The sequence below is a fragment of the Hippopotamus amphibius genome, chromosome 1, assembly GCF_030028045.1.
Source record: "Hippopotamus amphibius kiboko isolate mHipAmp2 chromosome 1, mHipAmp2.hap2, whole genome shotgun sequence".
Classification (NCBI taxonomy): Eukaryota; Metazoa; Chordata; class Mammalia; order Artiodactyla; family Hippopotamidae; genus Hippopotamus; species Hippopotamus amphibius.
This window is the reverse complement of record NC_080186.1, coordinates 105,999,802-106,018,771: the sequence shown is the minus strand read 5'-3', so window position 1 is coordinate 106,018,771 and position 18,970 is coordinate 105,999,802. Positions and strand designations below refer to the sequence as shown.

The window sequence follows — 18,970 nt, the reverse complement described above, 5'->3', positions numbered from 1 at the left end:
GGGACCACATGCTCCACTGCTGGGGAGCAGGTCCCATTTCCCCTGAGTTGACCTTCTGGGGATAGATGATGAGGGGTGAGAAATGTACTATTCCTGGTTCCCATGCCCCTTGGGTGTTCAAAGCAGTGTCACAAGGTCCTTACAAACAGCCTGTTTTGCTTAGTGCTGGGCCCAGCGGTCCTTGGCTGGTTATTCCTCAACCACAGAAAAGCCCTTCTTCCTTTCACCCTAGACCACCATTCCACATCTGTGACTCCTTCCAGACCCTCCAGCAGGTGTGGAGGAGGGGGGCCCAGATCCTCCTCAGCAGACAGGGAGCTGTGAAAAAGGGGGGCAGGCCCATCCTTCCTGCTGTTTGGAGGACCTCTGGTGGCTACACTTCTTGCTTGGCTCCTGGAAGGCAAGGGTCACAGGACTGGAGTGCATGGAAGAGCCCTTAGGGATTTCACCTGGAGGCCAAAAGAACACAATCAAATTGAGTCCATTATCAGGCCTTGCTGGTGGCTAACTGAGGCTGGAGTGAGCGCTGAGTGGTGACAGAAGCCAGAAGCATGGTGAGAGCCTGTCAAGAGGATGAGCTGAGGGGTGGGCTGAGGTCTGGAGGAGCAACTGGTGCCACCAGGTTAGAGGACAAGCTTCCCACCACCTCCTGTGGTCATATCTCTGCTCAAAGCCACTGCACACAGGGTGGCCAGATCCTACCACCCCCTCTTCAGGTTCCAGTTCACTCTCCAATTCACTTTGGAGCAAAAGGATGGCTTTTGTGATTGCTCAGGAAAAGACGTGCTTAGTATGAAACAGGCACATATAGACACCCTGTTGTAGGAAGGAGAGGACATTTTGCATGGAGGTCCCCCTGTTACATTCACGTTCTGTTTACTTGATGAGGAGAGGGAGGGGCCAGGTCAGCAGGGACCTCAGAGTTCATCTACGTCTAGTGCCCCGTCTTACAAATGAGAATCAGCAGTCTCACAGAGATTGGGTCTCTGTGAGAGACCACAAAGCCACACAGTCAGTTAGTGAGAAGCCTGGGATTAGAACTCAGGCTTCGGGATCTTTCCAATGGCCTAGGGGAAGTGGGAAGGATACTTCCAAACTGGGGAAGCCAGCGGGTAGGAGAGGCTGTTGGGTTACCTTTGCTGGCACAGGAATAAGGCTTTACAGAGGCAATCTTGTAAGTATTCTTCTAGAAAGGCTCAGGAAAGAAAGGAATCATCAGAGAAAAACAGAAGAAATTAGAAAATAAAAAATCGAAACCAAAACAAACAAACAAAAAAACAGAGTTAAATTATGGCCCAAACTATTTTCACACTGTGGGGTCAACATTCCCTTAGGTTACAATTTACGAACATTCCTAGGAATACACTCAATTGCTTATGGTAAAGCTTTAAAGTCCAAGGTAAAAGGTTTAATTTTGATTTCTAAGCCATTTCTAAGACCTCAAGTTTTTCTTCAAAGTGGTTGCTAAAGAATATGTTAATGTTTTAAATAAATGTAGAGAAATGTCTACCATAGAGATAATATCTTTCCCTTTAAGTTTCAGTGTTTACTTATTACCAAATTCTCTTTTAGATCACTAAAACCCAACGATTTTCTTTTGTGTTGTTGCTTAAAGAAAAATATGTCAAAATTAAATTGCTGTTTTCAGCCCAATAGTGTGCAGTGAAATCAACTTATTAGGTTGCATCTTTCCATGATTTTTTCACATAGTGGTTTAGGAAACCCCAGAACACATGAGTGCCCTCAGGATCCCTTTACTGAAAGCTCACAGGGCAGACTCCATATGTCCTCTGACCTCGATAATCAGCTGAACTGCATTTCTCCCCACTCCTGACCTGGCATAAAGGAAAGAGAATTGGGGTAAAGAGAGAAGATTATGGCAAAGTGAGAGTCAACTGAGAGGTCAGGGGAGATTGCCGATTGGAGTGGGAGGGCTGATAGGGATGGAATCTAGAGGGATGCTCACTGAGGACCTGTGCTCCTACAGATGGACCAGCAATCTCCTCCCGGAAGGTCAGAGCAGGTCAAGGATCACCTGCATGCTCTGATGACACATGGCAATAAGTTTGGGGTGGGCTCTATGGCTCTGACTGTTGCAATGGTTTCCTTACCTCCAGATTAGTCCTTGCCTTCTTTAAAACATCATGTGTCCTGGTCACTGAAACAACAAAACAGCCCCCAAAGGCAAAATTACCAGCATGGCCTATACTTGCCTTATGTGTTCTAAATGCTGTCTTTTTTTTATTTATTTATTTATTTATTTATTTATTTATTTATTTATTTATTATTTTTGGGGGGTACACCAAGTTCTATCATCTGCTTTAATATACATATCCCCGTATTCCCTCCCTCCCTTGACTCCCCCCCCACCCTCCCTCGAGTCCTCCCCACGCTCCCCGTCCCAGTCCTCTAAGGCATCTTCCATCCTCGATTTGAACTCCCTTTGTTATACAACAGCTTTCCACTGGCTATCTATTTTACAGTTGGTAGTATATATATGTCTGTGCTACTCTCTCGTAAAGCCTGTCTTACTGGCCACTCAGCTCGGGGTCTCCTGCCGCCTGCCCCCTTTCAACTGCCCACATCCCCTCCTCTGCCTCCATGATTACTGATGGCACAGGAGGTTCAGGGACATCATATCAGTCTCCCCCACCCCCTAGGCTCTCTGGTCACTGTCCATTCACAGCACAAGTGGGGAGCCTGGAAGGATCCCCTCATTCCCTGCCCCATTCCCTGGCTGGGAGCACCCACACTGGCTGAAGATGAACTGCTCCAAGCTCTCCTTCTGCTGGTTGGCGGTCTTCAGATGCTCAGCTGTGCTCTAAAGGAGACTCTCCTGTCTGGATAGTTTGGTTCTCAGTTCCAGAAGCTCCCTTTTCATGGACTCTCCCTGGGAAGAAAAGCAGGCTCTCTGTCAGAAGGCATAAGCACCCTGTGTTTCGTGGCTCTTTACAACTCTAAATAGGGTTCTACAATCTTCTTAACTATTTCTGGATCAGATTCCCCTCGTTAAAGCCTCTCAAACCCTCCAGCTGGTGATGGCTCAGGATGGGCCATGAGGTGGGAACACTGAGGACCTGGAAGCCCCCGTGCAGATTAGCACAGGCTACACGCCTGTTGCTGCAGAGAACCTGACTCCAGGCCACACTGAAACCCAGCTGTGAACAAGAGCTCCGATTTAGTGCTGACATGGTTATATCACTTGGGCATCACAAGTAAGACTTGATCATTAGGAATATTATGCCTGAGAGACAGGTCTGACCTGAGAGAGTCAGCAAGTTTGTAAATGTATCTGGGAACCTCAAGATGGGAAAACACTCCCTCCTTGGACTTAGCATAAATGAGTCCCCTAAAGTGTCAGTGATCTTAGTCTGGAGTTAGAACCCCTGGGAGGGATTCTCAAACCTGCCTATCTAAGTTCACCAACCAGAGAGCTGCCTGAGGTCTGAGAGCACCTTGGGGAGGCTGGCTCTCCCCAGGCCTGACCCTGAGATGCAGATTTAAGTGATTTTCTGGGATTCCAGTGGGGGGCTGAAAGAGGCTGGGCGACTGCTGGTGACATTTTGTGATCCTGCCTGATGATGTGGACCTGGGGGTGGGGGTGGGGTTAGGTTGGGAAAGGGAATGTTGATGTTTTAACACGGCCCTGAAGTTCAGCTCAGCGAGACTTCAGAAAGTTAAAGAGATGGAACATTTATGGGTTACCAGGGCTCTCATGTCTCTGCCTCCTCCATGTCCTTTCCTTTTCCTCTTTGATTACTTCTCCTGGGGGTCAGAGGTGGGGGAGAGGGGATGTAGTCAGAGCTGCACTGAAAGCAGCCACCACAGAGGAGAGGTCTCCCTCCCTCCAGGGACACTCTCTTCAAGTGCCCTTTGTTCCAACTGACCATTTGGCTCCTTATCTTCAAGATCTGCCGACCAAGGAGGCAGGGGATATTTGGGGGCAGATCCAGTAGAGAATACTGGCTTCTTACCACTTTGCCACCCAGTGCAGGGCCATGGGAGCTTGGCAAGGCTGCTCGCCAGAACATGGTGAGGAGGGAGGCGGACTCCTCCAGCCGGTGGTGCAGGGCATTGGCGCTGCTCCTGAGCTCATGGATGGCTTCACTGCCCATCACCTGGGAAAAGAGGGTGGTAGCCATGGGCATCCCTGCAGCTGAGAGATCATTTTTTTTTTTTTGCTGAGCCCAGGCCTCAGCTTCCTTTGTGAGTGAGGTATGGACATGGGCCTGCTTGAACCTGTGAAATCCTTTCCTAACCTGGAAGCCAAGGTTCTTTGACCTCAGGAGGGACCACCCAACTTGCAAGAATTCATTTGATTCCAGCTTCCCGCACACTCTTTAGCTTCTAGTCCTGCTTCGTGCTCAAGAGTCTACGGTCCCTGTTTTTGCACTGGTCCCCCTTGCCCTTCCCTGAATCACACCTTATGCTTCAAATTTGCTGCACCATTTGTAGTTCAAAGGACTGAGGTGCCGCTCACTTTACCTGGCATGTTCTCCTTCCCAGAGAACCTAAACATTCCCTAGTTGCACCCCTTACCCCATGAACTTGTTACTTTCCTTGCCTGGGATAATAGCTGATTCTGGGTTCATGCCCTCATACCCAGAGCACTTCTAACACTGCCTGGAGCTCCTTGTTGTATGGTGTGGGGCTCCCTCTCTAGTGTGGGGGCTCCAGGGGGCAGGGCTGTCCCTGCATGCCTGTGCATCTCCAGTAGCTCAGCAAAGCAGCTGGTACATGGATCTCTCCCTGGGAAAGGGCTCTGAGAAACCTTGCTGCCTGCTCTCCTCCCCTCCTCAGTCTGCCACGCTCCTCACCCCTTCTACACATCTGCCCATATGGATGCAGATTCTCCATCTCCAGCCAACTGATTAAGTGATTTTATGCTGCCCACAGATGGTCATATGCCAGCGTGACTTTAGCAGATAATAAGCTACCAAAGGGTACTGGGTGCAGCATTGCATGTATGTTGATGCTTAATGTGCTCTACTGATGAGGATGGCAATGCTGCACCTGCTATTCTGTGGTTCTGAGGGGAAATATCAAGTCAGCTGCATCTGGAACCAGAACAGAGCTTGTAGTGAAATTAGCAGATGAAGATGAAAGGCCTAGCTAGATTAAATGGAAAATGTATCCTCAATTGGTAGGAGATGTGGAGCAGGCAAAAAAATAGTGGGAGAAGGAGCTAAAATCAGAAGAAGAAACGGCCTAAGGAAAAGGTGCACCTAAGAGCTCAAACATGATTACCTCTGTGCCTAGAGCTTCAAGGCCAAGGAAGTTGCAGGTTGATCTCATGAGGGATGCTACCTTCTTGACCAGCAGTCTGCCCTCTTCAATCTGCTGTCTTAGGGCACTATAGTCATCAACGTGGCTAATGACATGGCGGCAATGCTTATTGGCAAAGGAGCCATCAGTAGCATCACCCTCCAGCTTGGGAGGGTTCTTCATTACTGGAGAAGCACCCAAACCCAGCTCTGAAGATAAAACCACAATAACACAAAATACACTGTTATTTATAGTCATCTTTAGTTCAATCCAATAGGGACATCAGATAGTGAAAGAGGCCACAAACAAGAATGACAGTCTTGGAAAGTACAAGTGTGAAGTCCATAGATATTCTGGGTTCTAGATTTTTATAATCTTTCTTACATCATCTCATAATGATAAAATTGCCAGGAGGCAAATTTTATCCTTATTGACAAATGAAATATTCAGGACAGATATTTAAAAATTTTAAATTTGGGGGTTGAGAAGACACAGACAAGGAAATTAAGCTGGATACAGAGAGCACTTTCAAGAAGGAAGAGATTATAGTGCAATGAAACAATACCAGAACAATAGGAAAACCACAGGAAGAAGAAAAATGACCAAAAAGGCAGCCACAGAAGGTGGAATGAGTAGGGCTAAAGGCCATGGGACATGTGGAGAAAAATCTCTAAATTCAGATAATGTGCCTATAGAGAACCAAAAGTTACTTGCAGTGTCATTTCCCATCATTAGACCCTGAATCCCATAGTTGCCCTATTTACCATTTTTCCTGTTGAAGGTTGTGGTCTCTGAGCCAGAAGCAGCAGAAGAGGAGCTGGGGAGGACCAGAACTGGAGAATTCATGCCCACATCCCGAACTGGAGGGGAGGCAACTGAATCTAGGGAGTACAAATAACCACAACTTTAGAAACCCTGGAACACACTGCTCCCCAAACACATGCACAGCCTGTTTTCACCACTGGGGTCTACGGCAACATGACTCTCCTCTTACAAAATTATCACCCATGTACCACAATCAAAACCAATAGCAAACAAATCACTTAGTTTGGATCAAGTTCCTATAATTGAGGGCTGTTCCATGAGAAAGCAACTTCTAGTTTGAAACATTATTAGGTATATTTTTCTAACCCCAGATTTGAATATAATATTGTATGTAGTATGTCTAATACAATGCTTTGTAATTAAATATAAATATGCATAAATATATGCAGTATACATGTTAAAAATATTTGATCAAAGAATGAATGGATTTATGGGCAGATTAAACTCAGCACTCTAATCACCATTCTGGTGAGTCAGTACTAGAAAATATGTAGTAGTATAAGAAGGGAGACATACTAGAAGGCATGTAGTAGTATAAGAAGAATAGGAGACATAAGCCTTGGTGAATTTGAGGTGCCCTATTGGAGACCAGACAGCAATCCTCCAGGGGAGTAATTGGAAAATATCTGAAGAGACAGAAATAATCCTGCTCAGGCAAATGTGACTTAGAACCTGCTTTCCAGCTCAGGCCTCTGTGCTGTAGGATGGGGAGGAGGAGTGACTGAGCCAGTGGGGATGAGTCCTGGCTGGTGTTGCGCAGAGGCACTGAGAAGGGAAAGCCTGAGAGGGAGCAGAAGCAATACCAAGACAGAGCATAGGGAGGCAGAAGGAACAGACAGGAAATCAAAACCTCTGCTTCGAATCCTGGGTTGGCCTCTTAACTCCTTAGCACGTCAGTTAATTGTCTCAATGCCTAAGTTTTCTCATGTGAAATACAGAGATAGTAAATCCTCCCCTAGCTCTGATGAAATTATTTGAAAAATTATCTGAAAACATGGTAAATTTTAAAGCACTCTGCAAATATAAGGAATAAGCATTAACATATATAGCTGTTAATTGTTGAGTACTTATTGTGACAGGCAGTTGTAAATTATTTCATTTAATGCTCCATATAACTATGCACAGTATATATTATAAATATCTTCATGTTAAAGATGAGGAAACTAAGGCTTAAATGCCTGAGGAGTTTAAACACTTTTCCCAAGGCAAACAGCATGTAAGTGGCAAACTCAGAATCTGGAGCCAGATCTGACCTTAAATCCCATAATCTCAGGCACTGTATCAAAGCATCTTTGATTTCACCATGATCTTAAGGAGTGTGGAAGAAGTAAGATTGTCCCTTCCACCACAGACATCCTGGGGACCTCCTCATTGGCTGAGGGCTTGCTGATTTCCTTTTCCTTCCTACCTTGGAAGAGCAGCTGCTTGTTTCCAGGGTCAGTGTTGTTGGGGAATTTCTGGTTAACAGAGGAGGGGCTGAGGCTGGCTTTGCTGGCACCACCATCCAACTGCTGTTCAAGCTGCAGTCGCAGACAGTTGTTCACCTGAATGCTCTGCTCCAGCTGCCCTCTCAAAGCTCGGATCTCTGCCACCAGGCAGCTCAAGTCACTGCCCAAAGGGACTTGGTGACAGGCATCCCAGGTGTAAGCTGAAAGTAGAGAGAGGAGGGAGTCTGGTGGCACTGAACCAAATATTTCCAAGCATTTGTCAGAACACTCCTCCCTGATATTCCTTTCTACCAAGGTCCCAGGAACACACCTATGACAGATGTCACTTTTCCTGTGTGGGGTCTGGCACACACTGAAATGGCATACACTCCAGCATGGAGTTTCCTTGAGGCTCAAATGACCCTTGTGCATCTAGAGAGCATTTGATTGGCAGATGAAGTCAAGCCTATTATTTCATCTCCTTATTAACCTTAGTCTTGCAGGCTAGAGAGCAGGGTCTTCTAGGGCAGGAGATCAATACTGAACTAGAGAAGGGAACGGGCTGAAGGAGAAGGAGATGGATGACCTCCACATTTAGGAATCAAAAGGACAGGAGGAAGACATCAGGCCTTTGGGCAGCAAATAATAATGGGAGTGGGGTACCACAGAGCAGGGATCATAACTAATTGGACTTCTCAAGTTCTTTTTACCTTCACTCACCACTCATAGCCTGTTTCTATGTACTGGGGGAAGAAGAGATCTAAGAAATATTTTACAAGACCATAAGTGCTCATCTAAAAAGGTTGAAGTCAAATGTATTTAAAAAGGTAAAATTTGTTTTGGTTTTTAGCAAGGCAGTAGGATGCATATACCACATAATACATGTACCCAGTTGCATCAGGGCCACAGCCTTAACCAAACGCATCAATATTTATGCAATGCGCTATGTGAATATTCCCACTAAAAGGGATAAATGAAGAGGAGAGCAGGACAAGATGGCAGAGTAGAAGGACCTGAGCTCACCTCTTCTCATGAAAACACCAAAATCACAACTAACTGCTGAATGACCATCAACAAAAAAAATCTGGAACCTACCAAAAAAGATGTTCTGTATCAAAGACAAAGCCACAACGAGATGGTAGGAGGGATGCTTTCATGATATAATCAAACCCCATATCAGGTGGGTGGGAGACCCGCAAACTAGAAAATAATTATAGGAGTGAGAGTTCTGAGCCCCATGTCAGGCTCCCCAGCCTGAGGGTCTGTAATAGGAAGGAGGAGATATCAGAGCATTTGGCAAGTGGGGCTTCAGTGTAGGATCTCCACAGAACTGAGGGAAACAGAGACTCCAGTCTTAGAGAGGGCACACAAGGTTTCATGAGCACTGTGACCCAGGGCAAAGCAGTGACTTTATAGGAACCTGGGCCAGACCTACCTCCAGGTCTTGGAGGGTCTCCAGGGGAGGCAGGGGTTGGCTGTGGCTCACTGCAAGGACACAGACACAGGTGGCAGAAGCCCCAGGCAATAGTCAACAGCGTGAGCTCTCCTGGAGGTTGCCATTTTGGCACTGAGACCTGGTCCCACCCAACAACCTACAGGTGCCAATGCTGGGTTGTCCCAGGTTAAACAACCAAGGGGATGGGAACAAAGGACCACCCATCAGCAGACAGGCTCCATAAAGTTGTGCTGAGTCCAATGCTGCCTCTAAACATACCCCTTTACCTGGCCCTTTCCACCAAAGGGACAAGACCCAACTGCACTGACTAGTCAGCAGGCACCAGTCACTCCCACGAGGAAGCCTGCACAAGCCCCTAGACCAACCTCATCCACCAGGAGTCAGACATCAGAAGCAAGAAGAAATAAAATCCTGCAGCCTGCAGAAAATAGACCACAAACACAGAAAGTTAGAAAAAATGAGACAGCAAAGAAATATGTTCCAGATGAAGGAACAAGATAAAACCCCAGAAGAACAACTAAATGAAGTGGAAATAGGCAATCTACCTGAAAATGAATTCAGAGTAATGACAGTAAAGATGACTTGAAATCTTGGAAAAAAGAATGGCGACACAGATTGGGAAGATACAAGAAATGTTTAACAAAGAGCTAGAAGATACAAAGAACAGAGTTGAATAATACAAGAACTGAAATGAAAAATACACTAGAAGGAATCAGTACCAGAATAAATGAGGCAGAAGAATGGATAAGTGAGCTGGAAGACAGAATGGTGGAAATCACTGCCATGGAACAGGATAAAGAAAAAAGAATGACAATAAATGAGGACAGTTTAAGAGATCTCTGGGACAACATTAAATGCACCAACATTCGCATGATAGGGGTCCCCGAAGGAGGAGAGAGAGAGAGAGAAAGGGCCTGAGAAAATATTTGAAGAGATAACAGCTGAAAACTTCCCTAACATGAGAAAGAAAATTATCACCCAAGTCCAGAAAGCACAGACAATCCCATATAGGATAAACTCAAGGAGGAACATACTAAGACACATAGTAATCAAACTGATAAAAATTAAAGACAGAGAAAATATTAAAAGAAACAAGGGAAAAGCAACAAATAACATATAAGGAAATCACCATAAGGTTATCAGCTGATTTTTGAGCAGAAACTCTGCAGGCCAGAAGGGAGTGGCACAATATATATAAAGTGATGAAAGGGAAGAAACTACAACCAAGAATACTCTACCCAGCAAGGCTCTCATTCAGATTTGACAAAGAAATCAAAAGCTTTACAGAGAAGTAAAAGCTAAGAGAATTCAGCACCACAGACCAGCTTTACAACAAATGCTAAAGGAATTTCTCTAGTCAGAAAAGAAAAGGCCACAACTAGAAGCTAGAAAGTTATGAATGGGAAAGCTCACTGGTAAGGCAAGCATACTGTAAAGGTAGGAAATCATTTGCACACAAATATGATATCAAAACCAGCAATTGTGAGGAGAGTACAAATGCAGGATATTGGAAATGCATTTGAAAGTAAGAGACCAGCAACTTAAAACAATCTTTATATATATAAAGATTTTTATATATATATAAATTTAATTTTTGTCAATTTGATTACAATCTTTATATATATATATATATATATATATATATATATATATATATATAGACTGCTATCTCAAAACCTCATGGTAACTGCAAATCAAAAATCTACAATTAATATACAAACACACAAAAGGAAAAATCAACCCAAACACAACACTAAAAACAATCATCAAGTCGCAAGAGAAGAGAACAAAAGAGGAAGGGAAGAAAAAAGACCTACAAAAACAAATCCAAAACAATTACCAAAACAGCAAGGAGAATATACATATCAATAAGTACCTTAAATGTAAATGGATTAAATGTTTCAACCAAAAGACACAGACTGGCAGAATGGATACAAAAACAAGACCCATATATATGCTGTCTACAAGGGACTCACTTCAGATCTAGGGACACATTCTTACTGAAAGTGAGGGGATGGAAAAAGATACTCCATGCAAATGGAAATCAAAAGAAAGCTGCAATAGTAATACTCATATCAGACAAAATAGACATTAAAATAAAAATTGTCATAGGAAACAAAGAAAAATACTACATAACGGTCGAGGGATCAATCCAAGAAGAATATATAACAATTGTAAATATATATGCACCCAAAATAGAAGCACCTCAATGTATAAGGCAGATGTTAACAGATATAAAAGGAGAAATCAACAGTAACACAATAACAGTGGGGCACACTCCACTTACATCAATGGACAGGTCATCCAGACAGAAAATCAATAAGTAAACAGAGGCCTTCAATGACACATTAGACCAGATGGAATTAATTGATATTTATAGAGCAATTCCATCCAAAAGTAGCAGAATATACATTCTTCTCAATTGCATACAGAACATTGTCCAGGATTGACCACAGGCTAGGCCAGAAAGTAAGCCTTGAAATATTTAAGAAAATTGAAATCATATCAGGCATCTTTTCTGATTACAACACTATGAGATTAGAAATCAGCTATACAGGAAAAAAAAACTGTAAAAAACACAAACACGTGGAGGCAAAACAATATGCTTCTAACCAACCAATGGATCACTGAAGAAATCAAAGAGGAAGTAAAAAAAAAGAAACCAAGAAACAAATGAAAACAAAAATACAATGATTCGAAACCTATGGGACACAGCAAAAGCAGTTTTAAGAGGGAAGTTTATAGCAATACAGTCTTACCTCAGCAAAGAAGAAAAACCTCAAATAAACAACCTAAACTTACACATAAATTTATTTATTTCTCCTCTGAAAAATAAATAAAATAGAGATAAAGAAAACAGTAGAAAAGGTCAATTAAACTAAAAGCTGGTTCTTTGAACAGATAAACGAAATTAATAAACTTTAGCCAGACTCACCAAGAAGAAAAGGGAAAAGGCTCAAATCAATAAAATTAGAAATGAGAAAGAAGTTACAATGGACACCACAGAAATATAAAGATACATAAGAGACTACTGCAAGAAACTATATGCCAATAAAATGGACAACCTAGAAGAAATGGGCAAATTCTTAGAAAGGTACAATCTCCCAGAACTGAACCTGGAAAAAATAGAAAATATGAATAGACCAATCACAATTACTAAAATTGAAACTATGATTAAAACACTTCCAGCAAACAAAAGCCCAGGACCAGATGGTGTCACAGGCAAATTCTATCAAACATTCAGAGAAGAGTTAACACCTATCCTTCTGAAAATATTGCAAAATATTGCAGAGGAAGGGACACTCGCAAACTCGTTCTATGAGGCCACCATTACTGTGATACCAAAACCAGACAAAGATACCACAAAAAAGAAAATTACAAGCCACTATCACTGATGAATATAGATACAAAAATACTCAAGGAAATACTAGCAAACCAAATCCAACAATACATTAAAAAGGTCACACACCAGGATCGAGTGGGATTTATCCTAGGGATGCAAGGATTTTTCAATATCCATAAATCAATCAGTGTGATAAACCACATTAACAAATTGAAGGATGAAAACGATATGATCATCTCAATAGATGCAGAGAAAGCTTTTGACAAAATCCAATGCCATTTATGATAAAAACTCTCCAGAAAGTGGGCATAGAGGGAACCTAACTCAACATAATAAAGGCCATATATGACAAACCCACAGCTAACATCATACTCAATGGTGAAAAGCTGAAAGCATTTCCTCTAAGATCAGGAACAACACAAGGATGTCCACTCTCACTGCTTTTATTCAACATAGTTTTGGAAGTCATAGGCATGGCAATCAGAGAAGATAAAGAAATAAAAGGAAACCAAATTGAAAAAGAAGATGTAAAACTGTCACTGTTTGCAGATGACATGATACTATACACAGAAAATCCTAAAGATGCTACCAGAAAACTATGAGAGCTCATCAATGAATTTGGTAAAGTTGAAGGATACAAAATTAATGCACAGAAATCTCTTGCATTTCTATACTCTAATGACAAAAGATCAGAAAAAGAAATTCAAGAAACAATCCCATTTATCATCACATCAAAAAGAATAAACTACCTAGGTATAAACCTACCTAAGGATGCAAAAGACCTGTACTCTGAAAACTATAAGATGCTGATAAATAGAAGATGACACAAACAGATCAAAAGATATACCATGTTTTTGGATTGGAAGAATTAATATTGTCAAAATGACTATACCACCCAAGGCAATCTACAGATTTGATGCAGTCCCTATCCAATTACCAATGGCATTTTTTGCAGATCTAGAACAAAAAATCTTAAAATTCGTATGTAGATACAAAAGACCCCAAATAGCCAAAGCAATCTTGAGAGAGAAAAATGGAACTGGAGGAATTGGGCTCCCTGACTTCAGACTATACTACAAAGTTACAGTAATCAAAGCAGTATGGTATTGGCACAAAGACAGACTTATAGATCAATGGAACAGGATAGAAATCCCAGAGATAAACCCATACATCTATGGTTAATTAATCAACAACAAAGGAGGCGAGATTATACAATGGATAAAAGATAGTCTCTTCCATTAGTGGTGCTGGGAAAACTGGACAGCTACATGTAAATGAATGAAATTAGAACATTCTAACACCATACACAAAAAATAAACTCAAAATGGATTAAAGATCTAAATGTAAGACCAGATACTATGAAACTCTTAAAGGAAAACATAGGCAGAACACTCTTTGTCATAGGCTGCAGTAATATCTTTTTGGATCCATCTCCTAGAGTAATGAAATAAAAACCAAAATAAATAAAAGGGACCTAATTAAACTTAAAAGCTTTTGCACAGCAAGGGAAACCATCAACAAAATGAAAAGACAACCCACAGATTGGGAGAAAATATTTGCAATCAATGTGACCAACAAGGGATTAATCTCCAAAATACACAAACAGCAAATGCAGCTCAATATTGAAAAAAATAAACCACCCAATCAAAAAATGGGCAGAATATCTAAATAGACATTTCTCCAAAGAAGACATACAGATGACCAAAAAGCACATGAAAAGATACTCAACATTGCTAATTATTAGAGAAATACAAATAAAACCACAATGAGGTCAGAATGTCCATCATCTAAAAATTTACAAACAATAGATGTTGGATATGATGTAGAGAAAAGGGAACCCTTCTATACTGTTGGTGGGAATGTAAATTGGTACAGCCACTATGGAGAACAGTATGGAGGTTCCTTAAAAAATTAAAAGTAGAGCTACCATATGATCCAGCAATCCCACTCCTGAGCATATATCCGGAGGAAATCATACTTCAAAAAGGTACTTGCACCCCAATGTTCACCTCAGCACTATTTACAATAGCCAAGACATGGAAGCAACCTAAATGTCCATCAACAGATGAATGGATAAAGAAGATATGGTACATATATACAATGGAATATTACTTAGCCATAAGAACAAAATAATGCCATTTGCAGCAACATGGATGGACCTACAGATTATCATACTAAGTGAAGTAAGTCATAGAAACACAAATATCATGATATCACTTATATGTGGAATCTTAAAAAATGATACAAACGAACTTATTTACAAAACAGAAACTGACTCATGAACTTAGAAAACACAAACTTATGGTTACTGAAGGGGAAAGGAGGTGGGAGAGGGATAAATTAGGAGGCTGGGATTAACATATATACATTCTAATATAAAATAGATAATCGACAAGGTCCTACTGTATAGCACAGGGAACTCTACTTAATACTCTGTAATAACGTATATGGGAAAAGATTCGGAAAAACATAGATATATGTATATGTATAACTAAATCACTTTTCTGTACATCTGAAATGAACACAACATTGTAAATCAAATATACTCCAATATAAAAAATAAATTTTAAAAAATTTTTAAAAAGAGAAAAAAAAAAAAAAAAGAGAAAAAAGTGTGAAGACTTAACCTGATTTCAAAATTTACTATAAAACTAACAATGAAGACAGTTTGGTACTGGTGTAAGAATAGGCATATTGATTAACGGAACAGAATGGAGAATTCAGAAGTAGACTCACATATATTGGCTAGTAATTTTTTTTTTTTTTGCCTTGGCAATTGTTTTTCAATAGAGATGCCAATCAATGTCATGGTGATGAAAAATCAATTGTGTTTCTATATCTTAGCAAAAAATTTTATTTGGCAATTGAAATAAAAATGTTATCCCACACACATGTATCCCACACATGAGAAATATTTATATATAAATTAAAATAAGAATGATGAGTATACCAAAAATTACAAAATCCTACTAACAGCAGTTATGGTCAACTGATTGTCAACAAAGCTGCCAAGGTAATTCAGTGGGAAAAGGGTAGTCTTTGTAACAAATGGTGCTGGAAAAACTGGATATCAATATGGGACAAAAAGAACTTTAACCTTTTTCTCACATCATATACAAAATTAACTCAAAATGAAATGTACGCCTAAACATAAGAGCAAAAGCTATAAAACTGCAAGAAGAAAAATACAAGGAAGTCTTTATGATCTTGAGATAAAGATTTTTTAGCTACAACATGAAGAAAAGCATAAATGATAGAAAAAAATGGATTAATTAACCTTCAACAAAATTTAAATGTTTTGCCTTTCAAAGACACTAAAAAGACTTGGAGAAAATATCTGCAAATTATTTTTCTGGTTAATTATATCCAGAATAAAAATTTCTTTAAAAAATCTTTGAATTTTCTCACTGGGGAAAGGTCAGGGTGGGAGCAGGTTGCCTGCAACATCGGCTGCATGGGTGATCAGAATTCACAACATTTGAGACGTCTTCAAATGATGATACCATCAGGACAGTTCTTTGTATTTTTTTTTTTTTTTTGAATCATTGTATAATCTGGACTTTGATTAACTTGTCTCAGACCATCCAGTTGGGTGAAGTTTGACTCTTGTGGCCTATTTTTAAGGATGTCTAGGCTGTATCTTGCTCATGTCACCAACCTCTGGGCTTTGTGTGTGAGAGCGCCCCTCTCTTCTTATTGGGACCCTCAATGACTGAGGTTTTTTTCTGAGACAGAACAAGGTAGGTTTCCAAGATCTCCACAACTCCCAAGGTAAAGAATTCATCAGGATCCTTAGCGAGAGCAGGGAAGCTCATAGGGTGGGGAAGAGGGAAAAACATACCTTTCAGCCCCTTCTTGGAATTGCCATTAAGTGCCTCGTAGATCTGCAGCTCTGACTGGAGGGACTGGAAGAGCTGCTGTTTCTCTTCACACTGTTGCTGCAAGAGGGCCAGCTTATGCTGCAGCCTGTCAGGGGAGAAGCAAGGGACCACTGAGCTGGTAGGGCCCCACCAGGGCAAGAGGCTATGAGCCAACTTTGGCATCATAGAATTTCAGCCCTAGATGTCAACTCAGGGGTCATGAAAACCATTGCTTTTAATTTACGGATGTGGCAACAGAGGCTCAGGAAGGTAAAGTAACTTTGCTTGGAGTCATGCCATTAGCTACCATACCTAGGACACACTACCTGGTATTCTTACTGCCCCACAGTGCTCTTTTCATGTTGTCAAGAAGTTACAGGGTTTATGCTGGGGACTACCATTATGGCTGGTGTAGAAGCTTCCTAGGTTATGGAGGGACTAACATCCTAAAACTAACTGGAAGCACAAGAATGTACTTTCTGTAGAATCTGATATGCTGAAGGCTTCCATAACAGGGTTTTACTGTCTCAACTTTGGAGTGAAAAAGGCATTCCCAGAGAAGTCCTTCCTTCTGTTCAAAGTTACCCATAAATCCAGATTAGCAGAGGGGATATTGAGGTTTCCAAAAAGGACCATTAACTGTCTTGCCAATATCCCTTTTTCTAAATCCGAAAATGGGGCCACCTTCCTTATCAATGGGCTCCCTCTAACCTGGAGTCTTTCTCCTGGAGAGATAGCCGTTCCTCCTGGAAATGCAAGATCTCCTGTTGCTTCTCCTTCAAGTCTTCCAAAAGCTGCTGTCGTTCCACCTTTTGGTGCTCTAGCTCCATTTCCAGCTCTTGAAGTTGGGATCGAGAGGTCAGCAGAGCCTCCCTCAGACCTTCTGTTTCCTGGGAGTGCTCTGGTGAGCAGAACACAGGAGTACTTATATTGTAGGGCCAAAGGTCACAGGAAGATGAGCCCAAGCATATCCATCATGACAATCAGAACTAAGGCAAAAGGAAGGCCAGCTTATGCTGCCAGGGGAGGCAAAGTGACTGTCTGACTGTCCACACACTCAGGGGAATGGGAACCTCTTTCTCTGCAATGCCCTTTGATCCCCTGATTTAATACGGCCCACCATGCTTTTAGAGAAAACACTCTGCTTCCTAACGCTCTTTATTTTCTAACCACTCACATACCTACTGTGCAATAATCCATTCTTGAGTTTTTCCAGGGATCAACATAAAAATTTCTTGACTACAGTTTTTAGTATATAGTATTTTCATCATATTGAAAAGAGAGCCATCTGTTCTTTCCTGGTCTGGCAGCATCTCTCTGATCTTCAGGATTTCTCAAAGGCTATTGACAGGGACTCTGAGAACAGGGCTCTGGTGCTGTCAGTCGTCTGGGGTGGAATCACCTGGGCCTGGCGGACTGAGCTCATTTAAATCTTCCTGTCTTCTCACCTGTGAGGTCTGTTCTGGTCTTTCCAGGCACACAGTGGTAGTTTAGTAGTTCTACCTTCTCCCTTATCTATGGCTTGTGTTATCTTCCCAAATGGTGACCTTTCCTCTCACATCTCTTGCTCCGAGAAGGCTAACTTGGCAATATCTCTTGATGTCTTTTTCCTTTTCCACAAGCATTCTTTCATTCTGGGCTTCATCCTCTTAGCCACTATTCTTTGTCTGTTATGGCTATTCAATAAATATTTGTAAATAAAAATAATTTGTGATTGAAAACATTGATTTCATTAAGTCAACTAACACTAAGGTCAGCTGTCCCCCAGGCCACACAGGAAATGATGCCCACACGTGGATGCCCACTGAATAGTGTTGGGAACGCTCTGGAGGACGTTTTGGTAGCACCTCCAGACACAGAGTCATGAGGACTAGGGACCAAAGAGGAGCCCTGGGTATATGAGTAGGGAGGTGGTGAGGAGACGTGGGGATAGCAGATCAGCACTGGGAGGGACACAGAGAGCTGCAGCAAAGTCTGGAGAAACCTGAGAGAGCACATAGGCTTCATGTTCCTTCCTTTCCTGGGTCCAAACTAGCTGTGAGTTGTGTGCAGGTAGAACAGGCACTAACTGGTATCCAGTTTGATAGCTAATGACTGAATGTGGGTTGCACAGAAGTGGTGGGTTTACTAGAGCTCCTCATCCTTGGAGCCTAGGAGTCTAAGGACCCATGGGTGGGAATTGTCAGGAAGCAGCCCTTTCTAGGCTGATAATAGCTCTGGGAGTTGGGGTTGATGGGTCTGGGTAGCTCAGTTCGCTCTTTTTTGTCTCTTTGCTTCTCCAGTTGCTGACTGGTGTGGCCAGGGAAAAAAGGGACCCAAGAGTGACCACAGTTTGTGGCTTTTGACCACTCACCTCTGGAAAGATGACTGAGCTGAGCCTGAAGGCTCCGGTTTTCTTCCCTAAGGACTCTGTTCTCACTGCAGAGCTGAGGCGTGGACTCCAGGCTTGGATTGTAGAAGTTAGAGGTGGGTCCTGTCTCGGGAAGTGCAAGCAGGCAAGTCACACAGTTGGGTATCAGAGCCTCCCTGTGTTGCTCACTCTGTGTCTCCAAACACACTGTCTCAACCCAGCAGAAAACCCTGAGGACTTGAGTCCTGGGCCTAAAGCCTGTTGGGCCGAATGCCTGGCTTTCGAGGGGCTCCTCTGCATGGGTTCTTTGCATGCATTTCACATGCCCTGGCTGCAGCTGTTCAGGAGGCTCTCCTCCCTAAATAGCGGCTGCTGCGGTGTGGGCAGGACAAGGGCGTGTGGAAGGGACGGCCTCCAAGTGTCAGCAGCCTGCGGGAGAGTGTG

At 42.3% G+C, this 18,970-nt stretch overlaps 1 pseudogene; it reads right to left on the bottom strand.

Moving 5' to 3' along the window:
* Nucleotides 1-303: 303 nt before the first annotated feature.
* Nucleotides 304-7,688, bottom strand: LOC130834534 (myomegalin-like; annotated as a pseudogene).
* Nucleotides 7,689-18,970: the final 11,282 nt, after the last annotated feature.